We start from the raw sequence: 10533 nt of genomic DNA on the forward strand, positions 1-10533 counted from the left end.
GAGCTCATGACAAGGCCAGCAGAGAGAACTATTAAAAGCAGACATGATTTGTTGCTGACTATGATTCACACGGCAAAAAGCATGTAGGTGGTTCTCAGCGGAGGAAGCAAGGCCACCGGTCAAGGCTACGTAGAAGAAGGGTCTAGAATTCAACCTCAGATTGTTGTGGCCCTCTCATCTGCTCCCTTCACCATAGCAGCTCCTGACTCCCAAGTGCATTTGTTCAAAACTTCATCATTCACAAGCCAGAGCCAGTTCCTAGTTGCTTGATTTGAGATCCGACACAAGACATCCCCAGTCCGGTCTGTCCCAGGAATGGCCACCCACCCTGTTCCCATAACCAGCTGGGGAATCCCTCCCTTTCCTCTTTGCACACGTGGCTGTCCTCCCAGGCCCCTTTTACCTGTGTCCAAGCCCTCCCAGCCTCTTTGGCCAGGGAAAGGTGGGGAGTGGGGAGAAGGTGGAGGGAGTGGGAGGCAAGGAAGATGAGAACAAGACAGAAGAAGGACAAAGGAAAGAGCAGCGCCGTCATGTCACCTCCACTGCACAGTCATGTCCCCATGCCTCACACTTCCTTCCAGGACCCCAGGAGGAATGCCAGCTCCTGCCAGCCAAATGTTTACAGAGCCCAGAGGCACACGCCCAGAGCTGCACACAGGAGCAGCAGGCCCCGCTGATGCCTTTGTTAATGCAACACACATTCACTGCCTCATGAAATCTCTTTCAGGGCCCCACGGGACTCCATACTATTGCTCCCCCACATCAGTTTCCCAGGGTGCAGCAGGTAAATAGACACTGGGGAGCTGGGCTAGGAAACCCTTATAAAAGCTGAGAGGTCAAGATCATTCCATCACTGTTGGCAGCTGGGAGCACCCGGGCCATGTCGGACTCCATGCTTGGGGCCCTGGCTACAGCCACCGCAACCATGCAGAGCTGGGCCCGGGCCTGCCTGGGGTCAAAGGGCTTCTCCCTTCTTGGTGAGTATGCTGGGAGGGGATCTTTTGGGAACAATGTGGGCCCAGGCTCCACCTACCACCAACATCGTGTGGCAGGTGGGACAAGGGCAGTGCAACCTTGGGTTCTGGGTACAGATAACTATCAGTAGCCTATTGGTGACTGGGAGCACCAGGGCTATGTAATTCCTCTGTAAGGACACAGTCTCTGCAGGTGAGCACAAGAACCATGATAGGGAGCAGCCTAGACCAGCCCAGGGAAAAGTACCCACCGCCATACAATTGGCATAGGTTGGGGGTGGACCAGGCTGAACCAGTTCACATCACTTGCTGATGAATCCGAGCACCAAAACTAAGAGTGGGTCGGGCCAGGTTCGGTCACAACACATACCAGTACACATTACGGCTGGGATTTGGTGCTTGCTGAGCTGGGCTAGACTGTAACCCTCACCAGCATCAGCTGGAATAGGGAATGGGCCAGGCCTGGCCAGGCCAGGTTACAGCACCCACTGGCGAATGCTGAGGTGAGAGGGGCCATGCCAGACTAGGTCACAGCACCCACCAACACACATGAGAACCAGGAAGGGAGGGGCAAAGCCAGTAGGGGGAATGTGGAGGGCCCCCCTGCTGGACAGCCACTCCCACTGGAGATGGGAGCAGACCAGACCAGACCAGGCAAGGCCATAACACCTGTGGGCCTCGTGTGAGCTAGATTAGGGAAAAGCCAGGCTGGGCTGACTGTTCCTACTGATACAAGCATAAATCAGAGTGGGTGAGGGTTGGTTGGGCTTTGCCACAGCATCAGCTGGCAGATGCTGGCACTAGGGGGCTAATTCTGTCAAGTTAAACTCCAGAACCACCTGGAGAGTGCATGTTCTGGGAGTGGGAGTGGCCCAGTAGGGAAATAGTGGGCACCTCCCTCTAGGGTTATCAGGATTAGGGCAGGGGTGGCTAGACAGAATGGCACCTGCCAGCATGTGAGTGGGCTGGATAGTGGGGCTGGTTGGGTTGAACTAGGCTTCAGTGCCCATTGACATGTATGAGAGCTGAATGGGATTTGGAACAGACTGGGCCAGTCTGCTGTACATACTGGCAAGCACGGGAACCAGGGCAGGGGGAGGTCCTGATGAGGGGTATTGTGGGTCACTCCAACAAGGCTGCAGCTCCCACTGGTTTGTGTGAGGGCTGAATGTGTGCTGGGCAGAATCAGGCTGGACTGTAACACCCATTGGTTCATGTGGAAAACATGTCTGGAAACAGAACTGACCCAACAATTGCAACCACCAATACATGCATAAGCTGATTGGGATGACGGGCTGTGTCAGACTCTGCACTGGCAAGCACACACAAGAATCATATCTGGGATGACCTCAGATGAAGTTTCTTTGGGGATCCCTCCAACTGAACTGCTGATCTCAGAACCCCAACCATGAAGAGAAGTGCAGGTTCCACGGTCTGACCATGGAGTGCGTGTGTCAAAACTGAACCTCCTCAGTGGCTTAGATGGAGCAGTAAACAGCGTGTCCAGGTGCACATGGAGGATATGGCAGTCCATCGGAATCTGTACAGGACACCTGGTACCACAACAGAGGCTGTAAGACAAAACAAATCATTCAACTGCCTCAGCTATGTGCTGGCAGTGAAAATCTGGGCAAATGGAAACTCTAAGGTGAGCTATGCTAGCCAGTGGATTCTGGAGAGATTTTTATCGTACGTGGAATGGCGAGACTGGCAGCAATTCAGAACTGTTGAACTATCAAAACTGCTTGAGCAGAACCCTCAGAGCATGCCCCATATCACGGACTTGGGATGGTTGGGAAGTTGAGTGGGGCTTCTGCCTTTATCTCTCCCCTTACCCAAGATACATAAAATAATAACAATGATGTGGAAACAACAGTCTTACCCACTTTCCTGTAGCCCTTGACCCTTTGTGCCTTAATCAACTATGTTAAGATTATCAAAATAAAATAATTACCAAAAAAATCAATCCATCACCAACTACAGAAGCTCCAGCCCTTGTCTGATTTCTCTCCACCAGTTCTGGGGGTCCTGGGCCATTCTTCCCATACAAGCCCACCCTTAATTGTGGATACCAGCCCAGCTCCTCCTGCTTGTTTTTCTTTGGTTCTGTCCTGTACTAGGAGAGGCCTGTTGAGGATACTGGTGGTGGAGATGGGAATTGGTGTGAAATTTTTAAGAGGTGGCGTCTAGTAGGATGTCCCTGGATCAGTTGAGTGTATGCCCTCAGCAAGGGTTAGGTTGGTTTTCACCGGAGCCTGACTAGTTCTCATAAGAAGATTGTCACAGAAGCCTGAGTTGGCTCCAGCAGGCTCCCTCTGGCTTCCTGTATGGAGACGTGACCTTCCCCGTTGTACACACTTCCACCTTGAGTCCTTTGCCAGAGACCGTACCACGCTGTGTGCACTTTGAGCATGCACATCTGTGATCTGCGCTACATTTCTTATCTTCATAAGTAGCCTGCCTTGGAGATGTCATTATCACAAGGAAAAGGTGACAAACATTAAAATGTAGTCAAGGACTAGAAACCAATGGATTCTGAGTACTTACTGCACTTATATACCACCATATTTGTTATAAGTTTATCTAATTTAATTCTCAACAATAGCTATGTTTAGCAAACCACCTCATAAATTTTCTGAAAATCTACTTAGCTCTTATAAACTAATTGCACTGACATTGCACTTAGTCTGTGTCTTAACCCTGCTTTTCCTAGGATGATCTGTACCTTGTTGCTAGGAGCCAGTGTAAGAAGTGATTATCACCACAACAAAACACCTGAGACAACTAAATTACAAAGAGAAAAGGTTGGCTGAGGTCACAGTTCTGAAACTTCAAGTTCAAGATTGTGTGGTAGGTGGCATTGGTGAAGAACATGCAGATCATGTAACAAGATGGGAAGCAAAAAGAGTGGTCGGCCCAGTTAAGGCTTTGTAACAACTTCCAATGAGTGTTTAAGGCCTTGACTAGACTCTGCCTCCTATTGGTTCTTCCAGCTCCCAATGGCTCCTTCTGGGGAGGAAGCCCTTAATATGCAGGACTTTGAAAGACACTTACTAACACCCAAACTCACATCCCCACGATAGCCACTCTTCCCAGGGCAATGCATTGTATGGATTCCACCTTACATCTCAGGAGCACCACAAACAGGTGTGTAGATTCTCTATTACACAAGGCTGCCTGGTTGAGGTGACATCTTGGGCTTGACATCTCAGTTCTCCCAATGCAGACTTTGCCTGCAGGGCTGTAGCAGCCTTCGGGAAGCACCTTCTGCCAATGTGCAGAGTTACCACATTGGCTGGTTCCAAATGACTAGTGCTGATTATAAGCTATTTTACCCAAAACTGGGTCATTCAGGAGATCCTTCCCTGAACAGAATGTCTTGTGACCAGTTTTTTTTTAATTTCAGATGCTACAAGTTCTATTTCTCCAGACATCCTGAATATTATGTAAACAATTCATGTAAATCCAAAAGTAAAGATTTCAAGGAAAAATGAGGTAAGAATAATGATACTAAGATGAGACTGAGCTGTTAGTACATAAAGGAGAGATTGGGGGAATAAAAGGAAGCAGAGCATGATGGAGGGGACCTGCCCCCGAGAGTTCCTCCCCACATCCCTCATCCAGAGGGCAGGGCATCCCTGCCCCAACAGTGTGCAGCCTGGCTTGGTCAGTGGCAAGAGACTAATGCCCAGGATGTTCCTAGACCAAGCTATGTTCCCTGACCACATTACAGCTAACCAACAGGCCTCAGATAACCCCACAGCAGCAAGATCTGCTGAGAATGCCAGAAAGCCAGAAATGGATCTCAGCTCTCCATCCAAGAACTGAGCACAGCCCCACTTACTACAGAGAGATGCCAACAAGTTGCAGGCCTATGAGACAGCATTCTCATAGACCCCACTCCTGGCCTCTCCAGCACCAATATGAGTGTGTTCTATTTGTCACAACTTATAAACTAGTTCTGATGCATTACACCTGAGTGAAGCCCACACTCGGTTCACTTTCCCCTCATTTCTATCTAATGCTGCTTTTATTTTTTTTCAAGATTTATTTATTTTTATTGCAAAGTCAGATATATAGAGAGAGAAGGAGACACAGAAAGAAATATCTTCCATCCGATGACCACAATAGCCAGTGTTGCACTGATCCAAAGCCAGGAGTTCTTCCGGGTCTCCCATGCAGGTACAGGGTCCCAAGGCTTTGAGCTGTCCTCGAATGCCTTCCCAGGCCACAAGCAGGGAGCTGGATGGGAAGTGGGGTTGCCAGGATTACAACCGGCGCCCATATGGGATCCTGGCATGCTCAAGGCGAGGACTTCAGCTGCTAGGCCACAGCGCCAGGTCCCTAATGCTACTTTTCTTTTCCAGGATTCCACGCTGCAAGAGGCCATCATGCCCCCTTTAGGCTCCTCTTGGGTTGTGACCCTGCCTCAGCTTTTCCTCTTTGTTTCCAATGACCTTGATAGTTTTTGGAATACTTATCTGGCATGTTACAGAATGTCCTGCCTGGGATCTTCTCCTGATTAGATTGGGGTTATGGGACCCAGAGAGGAAGCCCATGGCTATAATATTTTCTTGTCAAACATCTCAATGATAGTAATATGACATCAAATTACTTTTCATGTTGACTTTGATCCATTGGCTCCAGTGTTGATTGGCAGGTCTCTGCACTTTGAAATCACCCATTCTCTTCCCCATTTCCACTCTGGGCTCCTAGAAACCACACCCCACCATGCAGCCCACAGGTATGGAATAAAACTCCACTCTCCGAAGGGAGGGATTCTCTACATCAACTATTTTAGATTTCTCAGTACTTGATGTTTCTCTTTTGGCTTCCACTTACTTAAGTGGATGCATCAATTCACACATATCAAATAGACTCATGAATATTTACATTTCTGGGTTATAATCAACACCACATTTTTTTGTTGCGTTATTCAGATTGTTGCAGCCTTGGGACCTCTTGCATTTGGCTCCTGGTCTGTTTAACACACCCCTCATTTTCCTTCTTGGGTGTTTTAATCTCTGGTGCTACCATCTTGCATGTTCTCTTCCCAAGTCCTAGAACCAGTCATTTCTTCCTGGCTCGTGCGTCTTTTGATTGGGAAGGTTATTACATACCAAGATCTCCGGTGCCATTGCTTCTTGGCCCACTCAGTGGGGAGAAGTACAAAACATGTGTGTATACTAATCAATGTATACATACACATCTAAAATTATTTGTATACAAAGTGAACACCTGATCCAAATATCCAAAATGTTTCTAAGTCCAAAACTTTGGGGCTCTTATATGATACTACAAATGGAAAATTCCATGCCTGACCTCATGTAATAGGTGAGAGTCAAGCTGTAAGCACACAAAAAATATTGTGTGGGTTTGTTGCAATGGCATACCACATTAATCTATAATTTTCAGTGCTGGAATTATGTATAGACACTAGTTCATGTCCTGGCTGTTCTACTTTCAATCCAGCTCCTTGCTTATGGCCTGGGAAAGCAGCAGATGATGGTTCATGTCCTTGGGCTCCTGCAACTATGTGGAAGACCTGCAGGAAGCTCCTGGCTGTTGGCTTCTGGCTTCAGATTGGTCCAACTCTGGTTGTTGCAGCCATCTAGAGAGTGAATCAGAGAATGGAAATCAATCTTTCTCTTTCTATCTCTCTCTCTTTCTCCTTCTCTCTGTAAATCTTCCTTTCAGATAAAAATAAATAAATCTCTAAAAATATTGTACAAAATTACCTTCAGGGGATGTGTGTAAGGTGGAAACATCAACAAATGGCACAGTTAGGCTTAGTCCCACCCACTCCCCAAATTATCTCATTTTATGCATGCAAAGATTTTTAAATCTTCTTGAAAAATCACAATTTGAAGCACTCTGATCTCAGGGATTTCAGATAAGGAATAAAAACCTGTACACAGGTTATAGAGGATGCACACAGACATGGTGTTGGATGTGGACATGGACACAGATCCACTGTGTCAGTATTGAACTAACAGCATCACATAACATTTCCTACTTCCATCCAGTCAAGTACTTTGTGCTAAGAGGGGATGTTAACATCCTGGGTGAAAAAAAAAAAAAGAGAGAGAGCAAAAGGGAAAGAAGAATGTAAGAGAAGCTCCAGGAGCAAGTATCCCTGGGGAGAATTTGTATCCAGGGCTAGGGAGCAAGAATGAGCCAGGCTGAGGGGTCCTCAGACATCCACTGCCAGGGACCACAGCTTTGAAGAGAAGGCACTATGGCTTCTTTGTCACAAAACCAAACTATTGATGCCATTCAGATAACTGCAGCCCAGACTGGAGTACCTGGATTCAGCGCCCAGCTCCAACTCCCAACGTTAACCCCCCCGTCAGTGCAGATTCTTGGGGACAGAAGTGATGGTTAAAGCAGCTGGTCCCTGAAATGTATGTGGCAATTAACTGAGTTCCAAGCTTTCTGCTTCAGCCAACCCAGGCTCAGTCACTGTGGCTTCTGAAGAGTGACTCAGCAACTAGGCACTCTGTCTACATGTGTGTCTGTCTGTCTTTCTCTTCCTACTCTGCCTGTATGTGCGTGTGTGTGTGTGTTTCTACCTCTAGAATAAACTGTTTAGCACATTTTTAAATGCACTCAGTCAATACTGATGGCATGCAAGGGAAGGGGAATGATAAAATGTGAGAAACATGAGTATAAACTGGAGAAGCCAAGAGAGCCAGAGCTTGGGTCATCACTGGAAACTTGGCACAGCCAGTGGGACAACACTATGACATTCAGTTTGGGAAGTGTTTGAACTGCAGGAGTCATGGATTTCTAGAAGCTGTCCATTCATTAGCAGGATGACCAACTTCAGTGTTACAGACAAGATGCAGCAGGGTTAGATGTCAGGTTTTTTTCTGTCAGAGACTTTTGGTCCCCAGTGGGTACCAAAAGTCAGAACTACTTAAAAGGAGGACAGCTGAGGACAGCAGATACCAGAGGCATTGTAGGCTCTGTCAGACTCAGTGGGAAGCATGGAGCTCTGGTGTGGAATGCTTCCTCACTGTGAGTTAACACACACCAAGATCACGTGACTCACAACCCAAAGCAGATGACATTAATTGTTTGAACTCTGAAGTATTAATTTTTAACTGCCTTGAAAACATAAATCAAAGTTATTGTTTTGAAAGAGTCTACTGAACCGATTCAAATTTGAAACAGTCTTCAGCGAAGTTTGAGCCAGGAAAGATCAGAAGAACAAAATCACTTCCACACCAGGATTCCATCTAAGCACATGCAACTCAGGCCTGTTCCTATCGATCAGCACTCTTTGAACACAATCTCCCTTAGTCTATGTGCCAGATCAACAGGCAGGCTCCATAAGCATCGGTGGCCTTTTCTGGTCAAAGCCATGCATGTCATGTGTCCACCTGCAGTCTGCTGGTGGCTTCCTTCGAGGTCCTGTGACCCAGTGGCTGGTCGAAGGCATCCTCTCTTCTGATTCTTTGCAAAAGCAGATTGCATTTATGCCCAAACTTCATCTGTTGCATTAATTGCTGTCATTATGTAATTCAGTTACCTACTCAATAGGCTGACTAGCTGTAAATGCAAAAGTCCGACCTGTTTCTGTGAAACCCAACTGAGTGCCTTGAAAAGACTACACAAAGCTGGACTGCCACAGCAGAACAAACAAGCAAACACCGTTCATGCCTGCCATGATTCATTCTTAAGTCAATGTTTACACCAAACCATGTACATCTGAGGGTTTCATGTGGAAAATAAAACTGTGCTGTGATGGTTCTCTGCTTTAGACTTACACATAAGTGTCAACTGTCCCCGTCAAGGGAGTCAGATAAGAGGATTTCCACTGTATTCCTGTTTTTCCTTCCTTCTGAAGCACCCGTCTGTCTATGGTTCTCCTGGGACTTTCTGGAAACAGATGTGCATGGAGTTAGATGGCTTCCCATGCCCCTGCTTGCCACCAGCTGCAGACAGGGAATAACTGAGAACGGAGCCTAAGAATGAGGATGACCAGGCATGGTTCTGGCAGTTCCACTCACAGCCTGCTTCTCCCTGGGAAGCTACTGGCCCATCCAGGCTCCATATCCTCTTCCGTCAAATGAGAGTGCAAATAGCCAAGAAGCACCCCATTAGCTCTCACGCACAACCAAGTCCTCTTTTCAGCATACATTTGCCACCATAAGCCAAAATCCCAGACTCGGAGAGGTGCCTAGGAGGTCCTTCCATTCCAGCAGGGTAGTGACAAGAGCAAGGGAGGAGGGGGAGAGAACAACAAGGGAACTTCTCCAGCCACGGTGGCAGGATGAGGCTACAAGGCAATGGGGAAGAGTCGGGAGAGGAAACCGCAGCAGCTCAGGGGGGCAAGGTGGAAATGAGGGAGGAAGAGGAAACGCATGGGAGAGTGTTCATGAGGGATGGGTGGATGGGATTGTCAGAGTTGCAGGGGATGGGTAGATGGTCAGGGATTGGCGGGAAGGGCCACGAGGGATTGGTGGGGATTGGCAGGAAGGGCCACGAGGGATTGGTGGGGATTGAGGGGAAGGGCCACGAGGGATTGGTGGGTAGGGTTGTCAGGTACCGTGCCATGAGGTTACAGCAGATTGGTGGGAACAGGGTTAAAAAGTTACAGCGGATTGGCAGTCAACAAAATTGAAACCTGAAAAGCGTGCGAAACTTAAGGAAGCAGACCTAGGGGGAGCAGATACTTAAAATAGCACCGAATCAAAATAATAATAATCATAACACTAATAATATTGAGTCCAAAATGGCAGGGTCTTTCAGGGCAGGTGTTTAAGTCACACCTTACAACCCCAGCTTTAAGAATCTAAGGAGGGGGTCTGGAACAGTAGCCTAGCAACTAAAGTCCTCACCTTGTTACTTCAGCTCTAATCCTGGCAGCCCTGCTTCCCATCCAGCTCCCTGCTTGTGGCCTGGGAAAACAGTCGAGAATAGCCCAAAGTCTTGGGACCCTGCACTCACATAGCAGACCTGGAAGAAGCTCCTGGCTTCTGGCTTCGGATTGGCTCAGCTCTGGCTGTTGTGGTCACTTGGGGCATAAGTCAGCAGATGGAAGATCTTCCTCTCTGTCTTTCCTCCTCTTTCAACACCTGAGATACAAAACAAAATAAATCTAAAAAAAAAAAAAAAAAGCAATCAACGAGAGCTGGGTACAATGGCTTAATTAGCTAATACTCCCCTTGTAAGCGCTGGGATCCCATAAGGGTGCCAGTTTATGACCTGGCCGTTCCACTTCCCATCCAGCTTCCTGCCTATGGCCTGGGGAAGCAGTGGAGGATGGCCCAAAGCCTTGGGACCCTGCATCTATGTGGGAGACCTGGAAGAAGCTCCTGGCTCCTAGCTTCAGACCAGCTCAGCTCTGGCTGTTGCAGTCATTTGGAGAGTGAACCAGCAGATGGAAGATCAATCTGTCTTCCTGCCTCTTCTTCTCTCTGTAAATCTGCCTTTCCATTACAAATAACCAAATCTTAAAAAAAAAAAAATCCCCAAGGAAAAGGTACTTTTATACATAAAAACATCTGATATCCCTCCCATCCCTCAGGCCTCAAGGACTCCCCACTAAATG

The sequence above is a fragment of the Ochotona curzoniae genome, unplaced genomic scaffold (assembly GCF_017591425.1).
Source record: "Ochotona curzoniae isolate NIBS_2020 unplaced genomic scaffold, NIBS_Ocur_1.0 contig_3190, whole genome shotgun sequence".
NCBI classification, from domain to species: domain Eukaryota; kingdom Metazoa; phylum Chordata; class Mammalia; order Lagomorpha; family Ochotonidae; genus Ochotona; species Ochotona curzoniae.